At 37.8% G+C, this 25641-nt stretch overlaps 1 pseudogene; it reads right to left on the bottom strand.

Annotated features, from left to right (window-relative positions):
* Positions 1–2876: 2876 nt before the first annotated feature.
* On the bottom strand, positions 2877–5094 carry LOC145060261 (nudix hydrolase 3-like; annotated as a pseudogene).
* Between the last annotated feature and the right edge of the window lie 20547 nt (positions 5095–25641).

Below are 25641 nucleotides of genomic sequence, written 5' to 3' on the forward strand. Positions count from 1 at the left end.
GGTTACGCGGGGCGTACTGCCTCGAAAGCCGTCATCCCTTGCGTCATCGGCCCTCTACGTCATCTCTTACAACTCCGGAGCACTCGAGTGGTACGCTGGGCGTACTTCGGATGAGTCTGCTGACTCCTCTTCGGATAATATCGAAATTTTGAATTAAAATTTAAATATTAAATATTTAATAAACTTTGAAAATTCATATCTCCTTCATACGAACTCCGTTTTCGACGTTCTTTATATCCACGCGTAGGTGAGACTACGCTCTACAACTTTCATTTAGACTCCGTCGGCTAATTATGACTTTATTTTTATTAATTATTTTTAGGAGGCCGGGACAGAAAAACTTCGTTATAAATTTATAACTTCTTCGTCCGACGTCCATTCTCGCCTATCTTTTCATCGTTTCACTACTAACAACGAGATCTTCGATTCTCGTTTAGATTGTTTCGGCTAAAAACCGCTCGATCTCAAATCGAGTATTCAGGCTGCATACCGCTAAGTCGAAACTTCAGAAAATCATAACTTCTTCACACGAAGTCAGATTTGGGCGTTCTATATATATTCTGAAACCTCGTTTCAAATACTACGACATTATCCAAAGATATCAAGTTTATTTTACACTTAAAATTTTACGCTCATTTTATTCTTAATTCATTAAATTATATTAATTAAGAAAACACACATAAATCACATAATTCACATAATTCACAAATAATACATTTTTATTATTTCAAATTGGGGTTACAAAGGTTAACCTAGACTATTACATTGCTAAAAATGGCAAGCCCAGAAACAAGGGCGTTACATACTGTTTGGTGAGTTTCCACGCAGTGAATATCCTAGTGCAAGAGGATACATTTTTAGTTATTATATTATTTTCCTTCCTTTACATTGTGACACATTCCAAAGAACGACGAGGTAGGACATATTCGATATAGATAAACTATTTTCCTTATTACTTTTATATTGTGACCCATACACATAAACGATGAGGTAGACTATAACTTTTAGAATAATAGTTAAACAAGGGAAAAACCGTCACATCTACAGTGATGCTTACTTACAAAACAGTCAGGTCTTGGTAGAAGACTATTTTTATACTAGTAGGAAATATAGGCTTTCCTAGGGTGTTCAAACGTTTACAATTATTTACAAACATTTTCCAACTTTTTCCAAAAGTTTACAAGTCTTTACTTTACAGTTTTTACAAATCAAAGACACATTAATACTTATGAATTCAACGGCTTTATTGCTGATACTCACTTTCAAAATAACTTGTATTCTCAGGTCACAAATAGACAGGTACGACGACCAGGTTTTGTGAAGACGGAGGAATCAAGACTCCTCTTTTATTTTGATTAGTTATCATGGTGTCTTATACTATGAAAGAACACACTTGTAATCAAAATTATAGTATTAATGCAATGGATGATGTTGTTGCTTGTTTACTACATTACATTTGTTGTGATACATTACATGACGTCATCCGCCCCAGAACGTTTCCGCCGTTCTTGGTTTTGGGGTGTGACAATGTCGGGGTCGGAGATGAAGGCTAGCGTCAGGGATTCTTTCGGTTGGCTGGGGGAGATTAGAAATGGGATCGATGGTGGCTGCTGGGTTTGCCACCGGCAAAGGTCACGTGGTGGGTCCGCTTCTTTTGTCTTTTCTGTGTATGGAGAAGTGGACCAGGTGGGTCCTATGTGTGCCTTTTGTCTTCTGATTTGGAGCGTATACAACATACCATCTCTCCCATTTTTTGTAACATTAAAGTTACACCAAATACAATTGTTGACATATTTTGCAATATAAGTTCTTATAGAACTCCTGTCCATCGCCCTTTTTTTTACTGATGGACTATAACTATGTGAATGGTAAACATAATTTCTGAGGTAAAATAGATTTTGGAATGTACAAGTACCACAGTTGTCAACTTAAACACATTTAATATTCCCACAAATCATTACTGTAATGAATTTAAACCTGAACAACTTTACTAAACTTTGAAAATCTTAAATTAAATGGGATTTTCTGAAAAATATATAAACTGAAGGTGGGTTAAGACCCATCAATGCTTCTCTTCTCCTCTCTTCTTTTTTTTTTTTAAAGTTCTGAGATGTGCACCAGCAACATAACTAGGTTGTGTACAACCAATTATTGCAGAGATAGAACTACACACCAGAAATCATAGCTAAAAACAATTTTTGATAATATGTGAACTGAAGATGAAATAAAAACTCTTAAAAACATCTTTTCTCCCCATTTGCTGAACAAATCCGATATTACAAGTGAAAAAACGGGTCTAAGGTGGGATGTTGCTCATAAATTTTTTTTTTCTTAAGCTTGCTCAACAAGCTATCAAGATGTGGGCAAGAACAGATCTTGAAAAAACTTTGTTTTCCTTCTTGAAGCTTGAAAGGAAACATTAAATAAACAACTTCAACATTGTTTTGCCAAGGAAATCAAAAACGAAAAACGATTTTTGGAAAACAAGTAGAGATGAGGTAAAAACCATGAAAACTTCATTTCTTCTCCACTTTTTGAAAAAACCATCAAATTATAAACGAAAAACGGTTCTGAAATATCTTTCCAAGCTCCATAAATGCTCAGATGAGTTGAAAACTTGAACAAATATTTAGATCTGAGCTTAAAAACGGAAACAACTCTAAGGATCTGAGCAAGAACACTAAGCAAATAAAGAGTTCTGAAAGATAGAACATATCAGATTGAGAGATCTTAAGGGTGGATAATTAGATCTGGACAGATCTCGGCAAGAATCAAGCGGATCTGAACCAGATGATGCTAAACATGAACAGATCTGAGCAAACCTGAGCTGAAGCACAATAGATCTGAACAGATCTAAGGGAAAAACGAGCTTGTAACTATCTGAGGCTTTTCCTACTTGCTCGGGTCCCACGGATGGCACCAAATGATGCGACATCGACATCCGACGGCACTTCTGGTCTTCTGCTGCGGCGGAGATCTGACATCACAATGCAAATGTCTTCAAGAAGTTCATCTGAGCTATTAACATGAAGCCCACTAACTAGAACATGGAGAAGAACATTGTATTCACATAGGGGACTTGTACCCAAGTGCAACTACAAAGTTCTTCAGAGCAGTTAGAAGTTGAATCTGCAGAAGGCTTTCACTAGAAGATTCCTCCCAAGACTCTAAATTAAAAAAGAATTCTTTTGCAGTTAAACAAATTGATTGAACAATTTTATTCTAAAAATGTAGTAATTGGATTAAATACCTTTTGAAAAAATTGAACCAATTCAAAGGCGTATAGGATGATGTCACCAACATAGGCAATCAACACGGAGATTGTGTTCAACACTTGAACCTGAAATGAGAAAACACCAAATAACACCAAAAAGTTAGAAATGTAAATTTTATATAAGAAAATATTATATAGAAAGTTATAAGCAATGTTTACCTTGGAATCAAACTCCTGACTTCAACAAGTAAGTACAAGTAACAACAAAATTATAAAAAAAAAAAAAAAAGAAGCATTTATGACTTCTCTTGTAGCAATTTATCAGCAACTGGGAAGTCCGGTATTATATCCATTGGAACCTGCAAAATACAAATCAAAATAAAATAAGGAGTAAATATGAGGGATAATTGAAGTTATATATTACTAAATAGTAGTAAATACATGTTAAGTAATTTACCTGAACCATTTCTAGTTTTTTCAAAGCAAGTTTTAAAGGTTGTGTCATGACACAATATTTTGTAAGAAGTTGTTGAGCAACATCTTTGTCACCTTTTCCTTGTTTTGTAAGTATAACCCTACTTAACCCCTCGACTCCATCTTAAATCTATCATTTATCAAACCAGTAAAAAAAAGTCAGTAATTTTTCATTATCATCCCAATGGGAACTTGATCTATAAGTTATAAATGATAAAACAACCACACTACCTTATCAAAGTCAACAGAAAATGTTTCATCAGGATGTAAAACAAATCCCCCTTTCTCAAATAACCAGTTGAACTGTAGTTGACCTTTTTTGGTAACAAATTTTCAAAATAATAATTAAAAAAACATTTTTAATCAGATTAATATATAAATATATCGAGTGGAGTACCCATGAGCTTCCTCTAACCCGAAACGTACAGACCGGAAGCAACCTGCAAGGTAAGACACGTACATTGACTTGACCAGGCTCTTTGGAAGCTCATCCTGGTCAACCAACCCAAAAATATGGTCAACTTTTCATTATCTTCAAATTTACTTTACACAAATTAATATTTTAATTAAAAATTATATATCAAGATACCACTGACCTTATCTATAAGAAATTTTAGGGCCCACAGACCAAAAATGTGCACTTTAGCTTCTTCCAAAGATAAATGTAGTTCTTGTAGCTCCTGTTTGTCGATTCATATAAAGCAATTATAATTTTATCAAGATTATTAAATTTGAAATGAAAAAAAAAACCCACCAATCTCACAGTTGACTTTTGACCATCTAGAAGTGTTATTGTATGTGGTCCTATCCCATGACAACACTCATGGCAAATTGTGTGAGTGAAAAAAGAGTCAAAGTCAACAAGTTCCCGTTGTTCCTTTATAATGCCTACATCAGCTATAGGCTGCTCAATAAGACTAAACATGTTTTCAAAATAAATAAATAATTTTTAAGATTATATGTAATGTAGGTAGTAGAAGAAAAAAGTAAAAAAAAAAATGCAGCTTCTGTGTTGGGAAGACTGCACAAGTATCCTTTTCGTTTTCCTGAAATTTGCAACGTCTTTAAAATGTGGAAGATATACTGGCAACAGAAGGCATGCGGTAGACCTCATGCTTTCTTAGAACAGGCAGGTTTTCCCATGGTAGCATCTGAAAAAAAAAAAAACAAAACAACCTCATTATTATTATTATTATATATGAACTATGAAGATGAAAATAAAAAGAAACCAAAAGATATTCTATACCTACCTGGATATTCCTTGCATAAGAGAGAAGTGACATCAAAAGATAATCAAGAAAGCAACCTGCAGATTTTCAAAAAAGGGTCGGATAATCTTTATGTGTTCCTTCAACACATTCATAGCCACAGAGAATCAAAGGACATTAATTACTAGCAGATGTCATTCTCAAAAGTCAGAACTCTAGGCAACCGAAGGCCAAACCTCAATTAAAACACCAGCAAAACACCACATGTTCAAGACTACAAAACAAATTTTATGATAGATAAGGGAGGTTACTTCAAAATTTTAGAATTTTCTAATTTTAGAGGATCCCTCTTTAAAAACGCGCGTTTAAACGAAAAAATATAAAGCGACATTTGTAGACGACACCCATTAAATTTAGGTGCCCTCCGTGTTTATTATTTTTTTTTTGTGGGACAATAATTTTAGGGCACGCACAAATCCGTGTCCTCTATCCTTCAAGTTTTGGATGGCTGACATTATTTTTAAGGGCACATAGAAATACGTATCGTAAAACAGCGAGTGTCATTGTTCGCGCGTCATTAAAGGGTATTTTTCTTGTAGTGAACACTGATGAAGTTCTTTCTCAATCCCCGATGAAAATCCAAAGCACAAATTATCAGGTTGATCCTAATGTTTCTTCTTATCCCGAAGAACTGAAGATGCTTATCGTTGCTCTAAAACGATCCTCTCTGGCCACTGCAATGTTCAGATCTTTCTCAGTTCCGATGACTTGGTTGTCATTGGCTGCATCTTCTGCTTCACACAACTTCACCAGTGATGTCATAACCTTCAACCTTATCAACAACAAACTGGTGAAACTTACGAAGAAGATGTTCGTTGAGTTTTTGGAAATTCCCAACAACCCTCCATTTTTCAAACCTGTTAATTCTCAAATCATCCATATGTTTAATGAAATGGCCCATCAACCAGAGCTTGAGAAGATAAGTGACTTTAGAAAATCTGGGTTACCGTGCATATGGAATTTCTTATTTGGAATTTTTCTCCGATGCCTAACCGAAAGAACAGTTGGTCAGGATAGAGGGCGAATGGAAGTATATGCTATGGTTATGGGCTTGTACTATGATATCAGTGTGGATTATGCAACCCAATTGTGGAAGGAATTTGTCAAGAGTCTAGAAAACACAAATTCGGATAAAGGAATTTCGTGTGCGAGGTATTGGAGTTTGATTCTTGAAAAGGTGTATGAAAAAGAGGGGATTCTTGTCCCTGAGGATGTTGAAGTTGCTGCATTCTCTTTATATCAATTTCCAAAGGTAGTTGAAGATGACGAGGCAATTTTTACTCATGTTGCTCGCATTCCAGATGTGATGCTTCACAAGGTCTCTCAAACTCACAAGGTCTTGGTGAGATATTTGAAAACAATTGATCAATCAGTGCCGACAGGAGTGTTATTAGAGGTTGCTCCACCATTAAAGAAGAAGAAGTCCACAAAGAAGAATGCGAAAGGTCCATCTTCGCAAAAGGCTCAGGATGAATATGTTCATATTAAAGAGACTTCATCTCAATCAAAGAAAGAAACAATACCTTCCAAGTCTGGGGTATTGAAAAAGATTTGCAAGACTGAGGTGAGCAGTAAAGGGGTTACAATTCGTAGTATTCCAGCTCCAGTCTCTCCAGGAAAGAAAAGGCAAAGAGCTGAAGACGTTGCGAAAAACATGCAACATACTCTCACAAAAAGACGGAAGCTAGTGGTTCGCAATGAATCGTCTAATGAAGAGATAGTTCCAGAAACTCTACCGGTGACGTCTATGGTAAATGTTTCCTTACCCATCATTTCAGTTCCACCTACTTCGCAAATATCTACCACCACTCCACTCACAGAACCACTTGAAATAGTCACTACCGAATCAATTTCTGAAGAGGTACCTATTTCTGATACGGTTGTCAACGTATCTGATACGGTGGCACCTATCACAAGTGTTGATACAACAATGCCCATCAGCCTACCAATTACATTTCCCATTTCCACTATCACTGTTTCTACCTCATTACCACCTTTTTCACTACCAACATCTACACTTACCTCATCTTCGATATTTGACCATGTTTTGAAACAACCTTTCACCACTCTATTCCCTTCGTAATCTCCTGAAACTCCTCAGCCTACACAGCACATGTCCGATGATGAAACGGAAGGAGGAGGTTTCAGAGGAACCTTTTAGGCGTTACACTTTGACTTTGAAGAGGAGGAAATACCCTATCACATGCTCATGTCTGGTAAACAGTTCAAGATTGTGAATCGCAAGTTGAATGCGATTATTCAATCACAAGCAGACTCAGGGTCTAAGTCTTCTATGTCCGGGGTAGAAGTGGAATACTTGATGAAGGAGGCTAAAAAGCATATTCTGGAAAAAGTTGATCAAGTGGACAAAAATACAGAGCTTCGCATTCAAGCTCAGGGGAGTATATTTTCGGGTGTAGTAAAGGGGTTAAAAGTTGTCACAAAAGAACGACATGTTCTATTTGTACAGGATGTGAAGAAGGTAAGAGAGGACGCAAATTTCAAGATTCAAGAATTGAAGAATGAGATTGCGAAGGAGCTTAAGGATATTCATTCTCAACATCTTGAAGTCCAAAAGCAGGTTGATGTGGTGGCTACTGAACTCAACAAGGTTGTTACTGCCCCTATTCTTGAAGCTAACCACAACGAGACCAAAGAGAAGTTTGATCAACTTCTTAAGATGGTAACTGAGCTCAAACAGGTGGTTTTGCAATCCTCACCATAACAAATCCTTACCCCTGAGTTCTTGTCTCTGAAGGTTAATACTTTAGAGCAAGCGATTCAGAAAGCTTTAGCAACAATCGCAAATTTCACCTCTTTACTCCCAAAGAATGCCCCACCTGCTTTCACAGAGGTGCAAGGGGGAGAGAAGGGTAAAGAGGATGCGAAGACAGTTGGGAAAGTCATTTCGACCCAACTCAAGACAACTCTTCCTACATTCACAATGCCTGTTTCCTCGACAATTTTGACCACGAAACCAATAGCCAAAGGTCTATCCATTGGGTCAAAAGAAGGAGAGAGTTCAAGTGCGAAACCTCCAACTGATGACGTGGGAAAAGGGAAGGGCATTGCATACGAAAAGTCTAAGGAGGAAAAGAAAGTATAAGCATACAGAGCATTATCAGGCTCAGGGCTGGTGATCCTCCCACAATGAACAAAGGTGATCCTGAAAAGCTTTATTCATATGAAACAATCGAATCAAAAGTTGTGGGGGTAGAGATGTATGAATTCGAGAAGAAGCCTAAAGTGAGCTATGATATTGCTAATTCAGACAAAGGCCAACTGGATTTTCCGATAAATGAGATGCTCTTCATAACTGCTCAATACAAGATCAATGAGAAGTTTGACAATGCTGATGATTATATACACATGAAAATCAGATTTCATGCTGTATTGGCGAAGAATCCAGAGGAAGTGTGGTCTTTAATGAAAATAAAGAAAGTGCTAACCATCAAGAAAGACGCAATGTTCGAGGATATGCTACAAAATTTTCGATATTTTGTCATGCGAGCTGATGACAAACAATACGACTTCACCATTGCTGATTTTCCTCTGATGAATTCCTATGATCTAATTCAAGTAGCAATGATTTTGAAGCATATGGAGGATCACAAGCTCAAGGGCTCAGAAATAGAAGTGTTCAGAGTCGGCTTCGCACATATCAAAGGCTTCATTGATAGTTATTACGATTGCTTAGCAATGACTAATGAAAAATTAGCCACGAGCTTGGGGAGAAATGTGACAGTTCCCTGGGAAACCACATTGACCCAGTTAGTATTATCAAAATATGCTGATGGGGAAATTTGACTTAAACCTTTTGGCATGGTGTTCTCAGGAAGGGATACAAAGGGTAAACCTAAGAAGTTTTTGTTTAAGGTCTCTGAGATAGAAAGATATACCTCTGCATAATATACGAACTTTATTGTTCGTATGAACAATTGCAAGAGAAACAATGAAGGAGACAAGAAGGAGCTAAAGAAGGTGATTAACTGGTATTACGAAGTGCGAAAGGCTATCCACTCAGCTGTTCAGAGACTTATATCTGAATAGCTTCGACTGTTTACAAAGGGGGAGATTGTAGAGTCATTTTATTGTAAAAGTCGAAGTGGTTATGTCTTTGTAATATTCGCATTTTAGTTATTTTACTAAGTCATTTATATGCGAAACCTTAATGTTTAGACTTAGTATATTTTTGTACACTCAGGTTCCCTATAAATAGGGACTGAGGTTAGAAGTAGAAAAAAAAACTTTTGGCAACTCAAATATCCTTCTGCTTATTTCGTGTAATCAGTCTTTCTCAATAAAAGATCTGATTAATATTTACTCTTCGTGTTCTTATTTCTTAATCATTCAATTCATAATTGCATTCATAATCTCGATAACAATTCACAACATTGGGGATAAGGATTCAAATAATGTGCACATATTTCAAATCCCTGACATCACACTTGTCAGTTAAAACAGGTCTGACATATGATTAGCTGTCACGCTATCCCAGGCTACTTTTACGGGATATGGGAACGTCAACCGGAGATTTTCTCTCTCCACTCATGACGTATAAAAGGATTTTCATTGATTGATTTTCTTTTACCACTCACAAAGTATTCAAACTCTCAAGGCAAAAAATCATTTTCTTTCTCTACTGTTCATCTTCTTCATTGCTGCTACGATGGCCGGATCATCTGAAACAACTTCTTTTACTGATCAATCTTCTTCCATCATAATGTTGTATCTAAAGCCAAGCTAGAATCTCACTCTTGATCTTGACGTATCTCGCTACACTGAAGTCCTACGGCCGATGATTGTGTGTTCAAAACACCCAATGGAAAAAGGTATCACATATCAGGCCAAACTACCACTAACTAATCAACACTAGCATGCAAGTCTACTGGATCATATGATATACATACAAAGGGATCTCTCATAGCAGTCTATCATGAAAGAAATTAGCAGATCCTTAGCCCAAACTAGCATGTAATTCACAAATTTATAAGTCAAATCATAACAGATAACATGTATGGGTATTCTAAGAAAACATAATTGAGCTCGGCTGATTGAATGCAACACACCCTTCTCTTATCTTAGAAAACTCTTTTCTTGAAAATAATTTTCTTTTGAAAACTCTACCAATCCCCAGTTTTCGTTCAGACACACCTGAGAGTATGTCCGAATACCTCAAACCAAGGCTCGAATACCAATTTGTAACATACCCAAAATCATGAAATAAAACTTTTTGTTTTTAATTAATAAATCATTAATACATATCTTTCCCATAAAACCAGAGTAACTAAGTTTTAGCAAAACATCGACATATCAAAGTAATTCACAGAAGACGAAAACATATGGTGTGTGCTCTGCAATCATCTTGAGCCCTTCCATTTGAAAACCATAGTACCTAAAACATAAACTAACAACTATAAGCACAAAGCTTAGTGAGTTTCCAAAAATACCATACAACATACTGTAACGCCCATAGATCCGGGCAAGTCAACTTAGAGATAATAAGGGTCGAAAACGACTTTTCGACAAAAGATTATTTAGAATAAATAATCTTAACCAAGTTGTAGAATATGTCTCAAGGGTTCCGTACATATAAAGAGCGCCGAAATCCGAGTTATAACGAAGAGTTATGACCCGTCGAAGTTTCGCGACGGAACGGGCACGGCACCGGGAAGACGTAAATAGTGAATTTATGATAGAGCGACTTTTAGCCTTAGTAATCTAACTGAAATTCGTAGAATATGTTAACCTGAGAGCGTCCATAAAAAGAACACCCAAATCTGAGTTCGTATGAGGAAGTTATGACTTTTCGAAGTTTCGGCTTAGCGATGTACAGCCCGAAGTTCGAGTATTAGATCGAGCGGTTTTAGCCGACACAACCTAAACCAGAATCGAAGATCTCGTTATTAGTAGCGTAACGATAAAAAGACAGACAAAAATGGAGATCGGATGAAGATGTTATGAGATTTTAATGGACCAATCCTGTCCCGGCCTGTTAAAAATATAACTTTAAAAATAATGTCAAAATTAGCCGAAGGAGTCTAAACGAAAGTTGTAGAGAACGTCTCCACCTACTCGTGGATATAAATAACGCCAAAAACGGAGTTCGTATAAACGAGTTAAAAATTATAATAGCATATTTACGTATTAAAATAAAGTATAAATCATATATACGTACACATATATATACATGTGTATATATCATTAGAAAGGTATCGACGATGCGGTCATTATAAGACTAATGTTGAGTTCTTTCGACATTAGTTTAGTACAAATATCGTTAAATCTATTTAAAATAGTATTATAAAGGGGTGTTTAGTTGTTTATGTAACTATAAGGTCATTAAGTAATTACGGAGGGTAGTTTTTGAAAATTCAATTAGTATAAATAAGGGCATCTAGCTCTCATATTTCTTGCACCATTCTCTTGATTCTAGAGTCTTTCTCTACTTATCCCCCGAGCATTTCGGTCCCTCGTGATTCGACTTCTCTTTCTGTAGTTTTAGTATAGTAAGGTGAGCGCCGAAGCGCTGCACGAATCTTTCTTAGAAATATTCAGCGACGAAGTTCTGCCCCTGCATAGCTCGAATCCTAGCTAAAACCCCCTTGTAAGTAAGTTATGCTTACCCTATTTTAATATAGCTTATATTTAAAATTAGTATTGTTATTATGAACTTATAATAAATATTTGAGCTATTACTATATAAGTGTCGTTATAATATCTTTTTAACTACTCGCGGTATGGGGAATCTGGTTTAAAGGGCCGCATAGGGTTGTTGGATTTCAGAAGTGCTATATGCCAAAATGGTCCTGCCCTGCGGTGTTTTATGTATGGCCCTGTCTTTACATAGTGGTTGGAAAGTATTGTTTAAACACTTATATAATAATAATAATAAGACTAATAATTAGTCACGGTAAATACTAGACTAAAATCTAGTGGTAATAATACTAGGTTTTGTCGAAGGAAATTATTTTAAAGTAAACGAAGCGCTGTCCGAGTACCGAGTCACCACCTTCTCAGGTGAGTGCATAGTTACTTTCATCTTACACATAGATATGAAGTATTTTATATAAATTACGTGTTATTAGTGCATATTATCTGAGTACTTGCTATCTATGTTAGATGAACGATTTTATACATGTTTTAAATGATTTAAACTGTATATGTATTTTATATCTACGATAATGTTGGGGTAAAACATGGGTAGATCTAATAGATGGAATATGAGTTGGATGATGAGTTGAGAGGTGTTATAGACCACGAGGTGAGGGTGAGAGGTGGACGATGTGAAAAGCCTTTCCCAAATGATGGCCCCGTCATTCAGCAGAGCATGGATGGCCACCACGGACTATTCTAGACAGTCCAGTGGAACACTAGCAGGCTCGCAACCTGTAGGTGTTGTGAACGATGTGTTCACCCAGTGTACTCTAAATCTTGGCGTCCAGGCAGACTTGGTGCCTAAACCTTGGTGATCATGCAGACTTGATGCCTAAACCTTGGTGGTCATGCAGACTTGATACCTAAACCTTGGTGATCATGCATACTTGATGCCTAAACTCTGGAGACTATGCAGACTTAGTGCCTAAGCCCTGGCGACTATACAGACTTAGTGCCCGTTGTGTAAACCGTGGCAACGACGGACTTCGTGCCGATTCCTTAGGATGATCCTTAGGAATGAATGAACGAGGAATAGTTGATTCTTAGGGTACATCCTTAAGACTAAAGAAGTTAATGGGGATGGGTAATTAGGTTGATTGTTTGATTGTTTAAGCATAATAATTATATTATTGTGGGTTGAAAACCCTATGTACTCACCAGGTTTCCCAACCTGACCCACTCAGTTTATTTATATCACAGGTTTTGTTATGAAGTCATATTACACTGAGAGATTAAGGAGATATAAATCACTAGTGATAATGAATGTAAGTTTTGTTTATGCTTATGTTTCCGTATTGATGATGACATCCCAAATGTTTTATAATGAATAAAAATACTTTTCTTCGGAAATGCTTTGATAATGTATTTATCATGTTTTACTGGGAACAAATTCCGCAACATTTTTATTAAAGGTACTCTGATTTTCATAAAGCATAAACAAAATTGGTCTTTTCTGGCCGTGAAAATGGGATGTCACAGTTGGTATCAGAGCATTAGTTTAAGTGAACTAGGAATTTGTAGGAAATTTCTAGACTTAAACTTAGAATGCTAAGCGATGATTGTGAGATGAGTGTCTGCTATATTTTAGACACAAGCACTAGTTTATTTTAAGAAAGATGCCTAAAATGGTTTATGTGCTAAATGTTTTATATTATAGCTATAAAGATGCCTTATATGCTATTATTTGTTCGGATCTATGGTCTGTTGCTAACTGGATCTGGAAATTTTATGTGTTCAGATTTTTAAACGTTTGATTACGGTATTAGAACTGGCATATAACTTTTCGGTGTGACAAGGAGATCTATACGTCTATCGTAAATAAAATATTTCGTATCTTAAAATTCTCGCCTTGGTACACCGAACGTCTGTTTGGGTGTACAAAACATCATGGTGAAGACAGACTAGGAAATATCCGAGGAAGATGACAACCTGAGCCTAAGAATGTGATGGGTCATGCATCGGTCGTTGCGCCTGCACCCGAACCTATCACAATGGCAGAAGTTCAGGAAGTGATGTGAACCATGATAGACTGAGAAAATAGAGGAAATGAGATGGCTTACGATAGTGAATGATACCTATCGGAAGATATCATAAGAGAGGTATCTTGCCTTTAGAATACATCTGATAAATTAGCAGTACGTCTAGAGAAGTACGGTACATCTGAATGTACACTTTTGATTGGCGGGATGATAGAACGATTGGTGGAGTTCCTAAAGTTTTCCTATCATCTAGAATTTCCATCACCAACCGAGTTGAAGCAGAATTGATGATTGAAGATACGCATGGAAGAAGTCCTAGTAGAGTCTATGGAAATTTTTATGAATATTTGGATACACTCGTATGTGTTAAATTGTTTTGTGATTTTAGAACTTGGGGACTGCGAGACAATACTTGGGACGAGTATGAGTAGGTGTGAAAGGTAGTAGATGCATATACTACCGGAAGCACAGGACTCACGCTTGGATAAGGGAAAGTCACAAGGTTACCAAGAAGCTAGTAACTGATTTCGTTTTATTCAAGTGTCTCATTACAATCGTTTCGGTAATGACTAAGAAGATGATTGTTATTCCGACCCTAGTAGCCATATTAAATTGAGTCCGACTACGTTGAGTATGTTATGTGGTTTAGAGAATCAAGTTCGATGTAGTGTCTGACTTAAGATGAAAGATTTAAATAAAAAGCGATCAGTAGAGGTATCACGAAAGGTTGCTTGTAGCTAGAAATGCTACCTTTTAAGATGTGGTTAGAACATGAAGAAAGGTATAGTCTGTTCTGGAATTAGACTCTAAAAGACCTGAGTCCAAGCGATGCATCTTGCGATGGGAGGTCATTAGGACATGACCCATCGGTCTATTATGATAATCAAAGGAAGAAACTTATCTCAAGTTTGTTAAAGAAGGAGTCTCCAATAAAGATCGATATCACGCCATGAAGATAATGATTTGGAAGTCTAACATGAGATAGATAGCGGGTCCAAGATCGGGCATCACCTGCAGTCAGGAAGTCTTAGAGTTAGATACTCGTTCGAAGAAACATGAAAGTTACAGTTATTACTTAGGATGAAGAGATAACGTATGGAGTCATCATGTGAGTCCTGTTTCGTTGATGATTTCGGGACGTAATCATCCTAAGGGGGAGATAATTGTAACACCCATAGATCCGGGCAAGTCAATTTAGAGATAATAGGGGTCGAAAACGACTTTTCGACAAAAGATTATTTAGAATAAATAATCTTAACCAAGTTGTAGAATATGTCTCAAGGGTTCCGTAGATATAAAGAGCGCTGAAATCCGAGTTATAACGAAGAGTTATGACCCGTCGAAGTTTCGAGACGGAACGACAACGACACTGGGAAGACGTAAATAGTGAATTTATGATAGAGCGACTTTTAGCCTTAGTAATATAACTGAAAGTCGTAGAATATGTTAACCTGAGAGCGTCCATAAAAAGAACACCCAAATCTGACTTCGTATGAGGAAGTTATGGTTTTTCAAAGTTTCGACTTAGCGATGTACATCCCGAAGTTCGAGTATTAGATCGAGCGGTTTTAAGCCGACACAACCTAAACGAGAATCGAAGATCTCATTATTAGTAGCGTAACGATAAAAAGACAGACGAAAATGGACATCAGATGAAGATGTTATGAGATTTTAATGGACCAATCCTGTCCCGGCCTGTTAAAAATATAACTTTAAAAATAATGTCAAAATTAGCCGAAGGAGTCTAAACGAAAGTTGTAGAGAACGTCTCCACCTACTCGTGGATATAAATAACGCCAAAAACGGAGTTCGTATAAACGAGTTAAAAATTATAATAGCATATTTACGTATTAAAATAAAGTATAAATCATATATACGTACACATATATATACATGTGTATATATCATTAGAAAGGTATCGACGATGCGGTCATTATAAGACTAATGTTGAGTTCTTTCGACATTAGTTTAGTACAAATATCGTTAAATCTATTTAAAATAGTATTATAAAGGGGTGTTTAGTTGTTTATGTAACTATAAGGTCATTAAGTAATTACGGAGGGTAGTTTTTGAAAATTCAATTAGTATAAATAAGGGCATCTAGCTCTCATATTTCTTGCACCATTCTCTTGATTCTAGAGTCTTTCTCTACTTATCCCCCGAGCATTTCGGTCCCTCGTGATTCGACTTCTCTTTCTGTAGTTTTAGTATAGTAAGGTGAGCGCCGAAGCACTGCACGAATCTTTCTTAGAAAGATTCAGCGACGAAGTTCTGCCCCTGCATAGCCCGAATCCTAGCTAAAACCCCCTTGTAAGTAAGTTATGCTTCCCTATTTTAATATAGCTTATATTTAAAATTAGTATTGTTATTATGAACTTATAATAAATATTTGAGCTATTACTATATAAGTGTCGTTATAATATCTTTTTAACTACTCGCGGTATGGGGAATCTGGTTTAAAGGGCCGCATAGGGTTGTTGGATTTCAGAAGTGCTATATGCCAAAATGGTCCTGCCCTGCGGTGTTTTATGTATGGCCCCTGTCTTTACATAGTGGTTGGAAAGTATTGTTTAAACGCTTATATAATAATAATAATAAGACTAATAATTAGTCACGGTAAATACTAGACTAAAATCTAGTGGTAATAATACTAGGTTTTGTCGAAGGAAATTATTTTAAAGTAAACGAAGCGCTGTCCGAGTACCGAGTCACCACCTTCTCAAGTGAGTGCATAGTTACTTTCATCTTACACATAGATATGAAGTATTTTATATAAATTACGTGCTATGAGTGCATATTATCTGAGTACTTGCTATCTGTGTTAGATGAACGATTTTATACATGTTTTAAATGATTTAAACTGTATATGTATTTTATATCTACGATAATGTTGGGGTAAAACATGGGTAGATGTAATAGATGGAATATGAGTTGGATGATGAGTTGAGAGGTGTTATAGACCACGAGGTGAGGGTGAGAGGTGGACGATGTGAAAAGCCTTTCCCAAATGATGGCCCCGTCATTAAGCAGAGTATGGATGACCACCACGGACTATTCTAGACAGTCCAGTGGAACACTAGCAGGCTCGCAACCTGTAGGTGTTGTGAACGATGTGTTCACCCGGTGTACTCTAAATCTTGGCGTCTAGGCAGACTTGGTGCCTAAACCTTGGTGATCATGCAGACTTGATGCCAAAACCTTGGTGGTCATGCAGACTTGATACCTAAACCTTGGTGATCATGCAGACTTGATGCCTAAACTCTGGAGACTATGCAGACTTAGTGCCTAAGCCCTGGCGACTATACAGACTTAGTGCCCGTTGTGTAAACCGTGGCAACGACGGACTTCGTGCCGATTCCTTAAGATGATCCTTAGTAATGAATGAACGAGGAATAGTTGATTCTTAGGGTACATCCTTAAGACTAAAGAAGATAATGGGGATGGGTAATTGGGTTGATTGTTTGATTGTTTAAGCATAATAATTATATTATTGTGGGTTGAAAACCCTATGTACTCACTAGGTTTCCCAACCTGACCCACTCAGTTTATTTATATCACAGGTTTTGTTATGAAGTCATATTACACTGAGAGATTAAGGAGATATAAATCACTAGTGATAATGAATGTAAGTTCTGTTTATGCTTATGTTTCTGTATTGACGATGACATCCCAAATGTTTTAAATTGAATAAAAATACTTTTCTTCGGAAATGCTTTGATAATGTATTTATCATGTTTTACTGGGAACAAATTCCGCAACATTTTTATTAAAGGTACTCTGATTTTCATAAAGCATAAACAAAATTGGTCTTTTCTGGCCGTGAAAATGGGATGTCACAGTTGGTATCAGAGCATTAGTTTAAGCGAACTAGGAATTTGTAGGAAATTTCTAGACTTAAACTTAGAATGCTAAGCGATGATTGTGAGATGAGTGTCTGCTATATTTTAGACACAAGCACTAGTTTATTTTAAGAAAGATGCCTAAAATGGTTTATGTGCTAAATGTTTTATATTATAGCTATAAAGATGCCTTATATGTTATTATTTGTTCGGATCTATGGTCTGTTGCTGACTGGATCTGGAAATTTTATGTGTTCAGATTTCTAAACGTTTGATTACGGTATTAGAACTGGCATATAACTTTTCGGTGTGACAAGGAGATCTATACGTCTATCGTAAATAAAATATTTCCTATCTTAAAATTCTCGCCTTGGTACACCAAACGTCTGTTGGGTGTACAAAACATCATGGTGAAGACAGACTAGGAAATATCCGAGGAAGATGACAACCTGAGCCTAAGAATGTGATGGGTCATGCATCGGTCATTGCGCCTGCACCCGAACCTATCACAATGGCAGAAGTTCAGGAAGTGATGTGAACCATGATAGACTGAGAAAATAGAGGAAATGAGATGGATTACGATAGTGAATGATACCTATCGGAAGATATCATAAGAGAGGTATCTTGCCTTTAGAATACATCTGATAAAATAGCAGTACGTCTAGAGAAGTACGGTACATCTAAATGTACACATTTGATTGGCGGGATGATAGAACGATTGGTGTAGTTCCTAAAGTTTTCCTATCATCTGGAATTTCCATCACCAACCGAGTTGAAGCAGAATTGATGATTGAAGATACGCATGGAAGAAGTCCTAGTAGAGTCTATGGAAATTTTTATGAATATTTGGACACACTCGTATGTGTTAAATTGTTTTGTGATTTTAGAACTTGGGGACTGCGAGACAATACTTGGGACGACTATGAGTAGGTGCGAAAGGTAGTAGATGCATATACTACCGGAAGCACAAGACTCACGCTTGGATAAGGGAAAGTCACAAGGTTACCAAGAAGCTAGTAACTGATTTCGTTTTATTCAAGTGTCTCATTACCATCGTTTCGGTAATGACTAAGAAGATGATTGTTATTCCGACCCTAGTAGCCATATTAAATTGAGTCCGACTACGTTGAGTATGTTATGTGGTTTATAGAATCAAGTTCGATGTAGTGTCTGACTTAAGACGAAAGATTGAAATAAAAAGCGATCAGTAGAGGTATCACGAAAGGTTGCTTGTAGCTAGAAATGCTACCTTTTAAGATGTGGTTAGAACATGAAGAAAGGTATAGTCTGTTCTGGAATAGACTCTAAAAGACCTGAGTCCAAGCGATGCATCTTGCGATGGGTGGTCATTAGGACATGACCCATCGGTCTATTATGATAATCAAAGGAAGAAACTTATCTCAAGTTTGTTAAAGAAGGAGTCTCCAATAAAGATCGATATCACGCCATGAAGATAATGATTTGGAAGTCTAACATGAGATAGAGAGCGGGTCCAAGATCGGGCATCACCTGCAGTCAGGAAGTCTTAGAGTTAGATACTCGTTCGAAGAAACATGAAAGTTACAGTTATTACTTAGGATGAAGAGATAACGTATGGAGTCATCATGTGAGTCCTGTTTCGTTGATGATTTCGGGACGTAATCATCCTAAGGGGGAGATAATTGTAACACCCATAGATCCGGGCTAGTCAATTTAGAGATAATAGGGGTCGAAAACGACTTTTCGACAAAAGATTATTTAGAATAAATAATCTTAACCAAGTTGTAGAATATGTCTCAAGGGTTCCGTACATATAAAGAGCGCCGAAATCTGAGTTATAATGAAGAGTTATGACCCGTCGAAGTTTCGCGACGGAACGGGCACGGCACCGGGAAGACGTAAATAGTGAATTTATGATAGAGCGACTTTTAGCCTTAGTAATCTAACTGAAAGTCGTAGAATATGTTAACCTGAGAGCGTCCATAAAAAGAACACCCAAATCTGACTTCGTATGAGGAAGTTATGATTTTTCGAAGTCTCGGCTTAGCGATGTACAGCCCGAAGTTCGAGTATTAGATCGAGCGGTTTTAGCCGACACAACCTAAACCAGAATCGAAGATCTCGTTATTAGTAGCGTAACGATAAAAAGACAGACAAAAATGGACATCGGATGAAGATGTTATGAGATTTTAATGGACCAATCCTGTCCCGGCCTGTTAAAAATATAACTTTAAAAATAATGTCAAAATTAGCCGAAGGAGTCTAAACGAAAGTTGTAGAGAACGTCTCCACCTACTCGTGGATATAAATAACGCCAAAAACGGAGTTCGTATAAACGAGTTAAAAATTATAATAGCATATTTACGTATTAAAATAAAGTATAAATCATATATACGTACACATATATATACATGTGTATATATCATTAGAAAGGTATCGACATTGCGGTCATTATAAGACTAATGTTGAGTTCTTTCGACATTAGTTTAGTACAAATATCGTTAAATGTATTTAAAATAATATTATAAAGGGGTGTTTAGTTGTTTATGTAACTATAAGGTCATTAAGTAATTACGGAGGGTAGTTTTTGAAAATTCAATTAGTATAAATAAGGGCATCTAGCTCTCATATTTCTTGCACCATTATCTTGATTCTAGAGTCTTTCACTACTTATGCCCCGAGCATTTCGGTCCCTCGTGATTCGACTTCTCTTTCTGTAGTTTTAGTATAGTAAGGTGAGCGCCGAAGCACTGCACGAATCTTTCTTAGAAAGATTCAGCGACGAAGTTCTGCCCCTGCATAGCCCGAATCCTAGCTAAAACCCCCTTGTAAGTAAGTTATGCTTCCCTATTTTAATATAGCTTATATTTAAAATTAGTATTGTTATTATGAACTTATAATAAATATTTGAGCTATTACTATATAAGTGTCGTTATAATATCTTTTTAACTACTCGCGGTATGGGGAATCTCGTTTAAAGGGCCGCATAGGGTTGTTGGATTTCAGAAGTGCTATATGCCAAAATGGTCCTGCCCTGCGGTGTTTTATGTATGGCCCCTGTCTTTACATAGTGGTTGGAAAGTATTGTTTAAACGCTTATATAATAATAATAATAAGACTAATAATTAGTCACGGTAAATACTAGACTAAAATCTAGTGGTAATAATACTAGGTTTTGTCGAAGGAAATTATTTTAAAGTAAACGAAGCGCTGTCCGAGTACCGAGTCACCACCTTCTCAGGTGAGTGCATAGTTACTTTCATCTTACACATAGATATGAAGTATTTTATATAAATTACGTGCTATGAGTGCATATTATCTGAGTACTTGCTATCTATGTTAGATGAACGATTTTGTACATGTTTTAAATGATTTAAACTGTATATGTATTTTATATCTACGATAATGTTGGGGTAAAACATGGGTAGATGTAATAGATGGAATATGAGTTGGATGATGAGTTGAGAGGTGTTATAGACCACGAGGTGAGGGTGAGAGGTGGACGATGTGAAAAGCCTTTCCCAAATGATGGCCCCGTCATTCAGCAGAGTATGGATGGCCACCACGGACTATTCTAGACAGTCCAGTGGAACACTAGCAGGCTCGCAACCTGTAGGTGTTGTGAACGATGTGTTCACCCGGTGTACTCTAAATCCTGGCGTCCAGGCAGACTTGGTGCCTAAACCTTGGTGATCATGCAGACTTGATGCCTAAACCTTGGTGGTCATGCAGACTTGATACCTAAACCTTGGTGATCATGCAGACTTGATGCCTAAACTCTGGAGACTATGCAGACTTAGTGCCTAAGCCCTGGCGACTATACAGACTTAGTGCCCGTTGTGTAAACAGTGGCAACGACGGACTTCGTGCCGATTCCTTAGGATGATCCTTAGGAATGAATGAACGAGGAATAGCTGATTCTTAGGGTAGATCCTTAAGACTAAAGAAGATAATGGGGATGGGTAATTGGGTTGATTGTTTGATTGTTTAAGCATAATAATTATATTATTGTGGGTCGAAAACCCTATGTACTCACCAGGTTTCCCAACCTGACCTACTCAGTTTATTTATATCACAGGTGTTGTTATGAAGTCACATTACACTGAGAGATTAAGGACATATAAATCACTAGTGATAATGAATGTAGGTTCTGTTTATGCTTATGTTTCTGTATTGACGATGACATCCCAAATATTTTAAAATGAATAAAAATAATTTTCTTCGGAAATGCTTTGATAACGTACTAAAAAGGTAGAACACCATCCCAACTGGATCCAAAACTCAATTCCTCAAGGATATGAAGCCTGCTAATACCCAATCCATAATCACCATCCCCAACATGGGAATAATTTGAAACAAGGCGTTAGAGTTCTGCACCAGCAGTTGTCTCGAGGGGAAAAGGTCAAACTTGCTTCCTGTATTCTGAAGGACAGGGCACGAGATTGGTGGTAGGAGGTTGGGCTCTCTTTTGGTGATGAGCCTGTTGATTCAATGACATGGGATAATATCATGACGAGATTCAGGGCTAAGTTTGCACCGGGGATCGAGGTGCAGCAGTTGGCGTGAGAGTTTCAGGATCTTTGCCAAACTACTGAGATGGGGGTTGAGATCACCATGATATTTCATGTGAGGGAACTGTTAGTTCCATAGTATGTGGTGGATGAGGAGATGAAGAAGGCGAGGTATCATGAGATGTTGAGGAGTGATATTCGGGAGTTTGTGAGTTGATCTAGCTGTAGGACGCTGGAGGATATGATAGCAAGGGCTAACGAGAGAGAGAGAGAGAGAGAGAGAGAGATTGATCTGGAGATGGAGAGGAAGAGGAAGCCAGATTATGTGCTGAGTGCATAAGGTTCGGGCAAGACGCCAAGGTGGTTGATATGAGAGGGAAGGGCCTGCAGGGCCAGGGCCATTACGGAAAATGCGGCAGGACACACAATGGGGAGTACGGGATGGGTGGTTCAAGCTACTTTAAGTGCGGTTGGACGGGTCATATCAGCAAGGATTGTAATGCTACTAACACCACCACCCCAGTATATGATATGATTTACTTTCATTTCATTTAGAGGGGCCACAAGAAAGCCCAATTTTTGATTTTGACTGCCGCAAGACCGGTGTCAACACCTGATCCTGCGACTCTATGGATTTGTAACGGCCACCTGGGCAAGGCGGATGCACGTGTAGTGAAGAGCAAGGCTTTGTAGTTGACAGCTGAGGAGCTTTGTGCAGCTCCTAACATGGTGACGGGTATGTATCTTCTACTTATCTCTTTATTTATATTCAATTTCCTGCTTATATTTATGTGTTTTATTTTAGGATTGTTCCCTGTGAATGGTATTTCTGCATTGGTATTGTTTAATTTAGGGGCTACCCTATCCTTTGTGTCACTTGCACTTAGCAATAGGTTTGCAGGAGCTCCAGGTAGCTGGATTGTCCTTTAGATGTCGAGATTGCAGATGATCGATCTGTCTGGGTGGAGAGGGTTCATCGGGGTTGTATTCTCCGGTTGTTCGAAGAGCAGTATTTGGTTGATTTGGTTCCCATTCCTTTATGTGGGAACAAGGTTATTATGGGTATGGATTGGCTGAGCCCCAATGTGGCTTTGATTGTTTGTGAGCATCAGTTACTTTGGATTTGAACCCAAAGTGGGGTAGAATTAGTGGTTTAGGGAGAGAGAGAGAGAGAGAGAGAGAGCTCATAATGGGCTGATGTTGTGTTCAATAGTGAGGGCCAGACGCTATATTTAACAGGGTTGTTCTGAATTTGTCTCCTACATTATGGATACCCATGATAAGGGTAAAGCGACTGTGGATAATGTGCCTATTATGTGGGATTACCCGGATGTGTTTCCGGAGGATTTGTCTGGGGTGACTCCAGAGAGGCAGGTTGAGTTCAGGATTGATCTGGTTCTAAGTGTGGCTCCAATAGCCAAAGCAACATAGCGGTTGGCTCCTCCCAAGATGCAGGAGTTGTCTACATAACTGCAGGAGATATTACACAAGGCATTCATTCGACCGATCAGTTCGCCATAGGGAGCGTTGATCTTGTTTGTGAATAAAAGGATGGGTCTCATCGTATGTGCATTGACTATAGGGAGTTGAATAAGGTAAAGGGTGGAGAACCCTTATCCACTCCCAAGGATTGATGATTTGTTTGACCAGCTTCAGGGTGCATCTTGGCTCTCCAAGGTTGATTTGCGATCGGGTTATCATCAGATGAGGGTTATAGATGAGGATGTGCAGAAGACAGGTTTTCGTACTCTTTATGGTCATTATGAGTTTGTGGTGATCCTTTTGGGCTCAACAAGACAACAATGCTCCAGCCGCGTTCATGGATCTCATGAACCGCGTGTGTGGGCCGATGCTGGATCGGTTTGTAATTATATTCATTGATGATATCTTGGTATATTCCAAGACCCTTGAGTAGCATGAGGAGCACTTGAGGGAAGTGTGGGAGACTTTGAGGAGGGAGATACTTTTCGTCAAGTTCTCCAAGTGTGAGTTCTGGTTATGCGATGTGTAGTTTCTGGGGCACCTTGTCAATCAGAGTGGTATTATGGTCGATCCGGCTAAAGTCGAGGCCTTGATGCGGTGACAGGTTTCGAGGTCTCCATCTGAGATTTAGAGTTTCCTTAGTCTAACAGGTTATTATCTGAGATTCATCTAAGATTTCTCCAAGATAGTTGTTCCTTTGACTCGGTTGACAAAGAAGACGGTTACATTTTGCTGGGGGCCTGAGCAGCAGGCAACTTTTGAGACATTGAGATAGTGGTTGTGTGAGGCGCGGATTTTGACCCTATCGAAGGCTGTTGAAGATTTTGTGGTTTATTATGATGCATTGATCACAGGTCTGGGGACAGTGTTGATGCACAGGGATACCGTGATCGCTTACGCTTCAAGGCAACTAAAGCCTCATGAGGCGAATTATCCGACACATGTCTTGGATAAGGGGGTTGTGGTTTTCGCCCTTAATATTTGGTGACACTACCTCTGTGCGGTCCGTTGTACCATTTACACGGATCATAAGAGTCTGAGGTACCTGATGGATCAGCTAAATCTGAATATGAGGCAACGCTGATGGTTGGATGTAGTAAAGGATTATGATTGTGAGATTTTTTATCACCTGGGGAAGGCCAATATGGTGGCCAATACTCTCAGCCGCATGGCGGTCACGACTCTGATCAGGGATATATGTTTGAGGATGACCATGATTACTCCTCTTTTGGAGTGGATTCATAAGGCTCAGGTTGACGCTATGAAGGAAGAGCACTGGAAGAGTAAGCGCATTGTGGGTCAAGTGGCTTCCTTCTATTATGATAGTCGGGGGTTGTTGACTCTGTTGGGTTTTGAGCATTCTAACACTCCTAAGTGTACATGCAACCCTAAATACCTTGGATCTATGTTTTCTCTATTATACATGTAAATATGAACATCGAAGGTATTATCCTAATCTAGCATACAAAACTATCAATATAACAAGATAGAATACATACCTCTTTGATGTAGAAAGTCTTCATGAAGCTTTAGTGCCTAGTGCCCCAAGTGTGACACCTCAAATGGTTCACACAACACCAAATACACTTGGAATAACTTGAGAGAATTCTACACTTCATGAAAATCGGCTAGCCCTCTCTAGAATGATACTAGTCGCCGATTTTGTCAAGAATAAGATCTTTATATAGTGTTACAATTAGGGTAAACCCTAATTGTCATGACTTTCCATTTCCTTGGATCCATGGGTTCAAATACACCATGGAGCATCCATGGACCATCCTATGGGTTTTAGCCCAACTTGATTATCCATGGAGCATTAGCCCACTATACAAGTATGGATGATTTACACAATCAACCCATATATTTAATTAGTCTTCTTTTGATCACTTAATTAATCCTAGATTAATTCTTGGTTAATACTAATTAAATAATCTTATTATTCTTATTATTAATATACTAGAACTTATAATATATTAATAACCATAAGTGTTTTAATTACTCTCATTATAGTCTATCCAAGTGCATGATGCCATGCAACCCAAATGGACCATGCCGGGTCGGGTTAAGTCTTACCAATTATAGTTATGGACTTAGACATTAATCCAACAGTCTCCCACTTGGATAAGTCTAAAACTATTATTGCGTATGACTTCAGGAACCAATTGGCAATCGAGCTCTCAAAAGCTTCTGTCGAACTCTAACCTTGTAGATGAACTCTGACCTTTGTCAGTGACTTGT

This window comes from Lactuca serriola, chromosome 6 (genome assembly GCF_051521515.1).
Source record: "Lactuca serriola cultivar US96UC23 chromosome 6, Lser_US96UC23_V15, whole genome shotgun sequence".
Taxonomy (NCBI): Eukaryota; Viridiplantae; Streptophyta; class Magnoliopsida; order Asterales; family Asteraceae; genus Lactuca; species Lactuca serriola.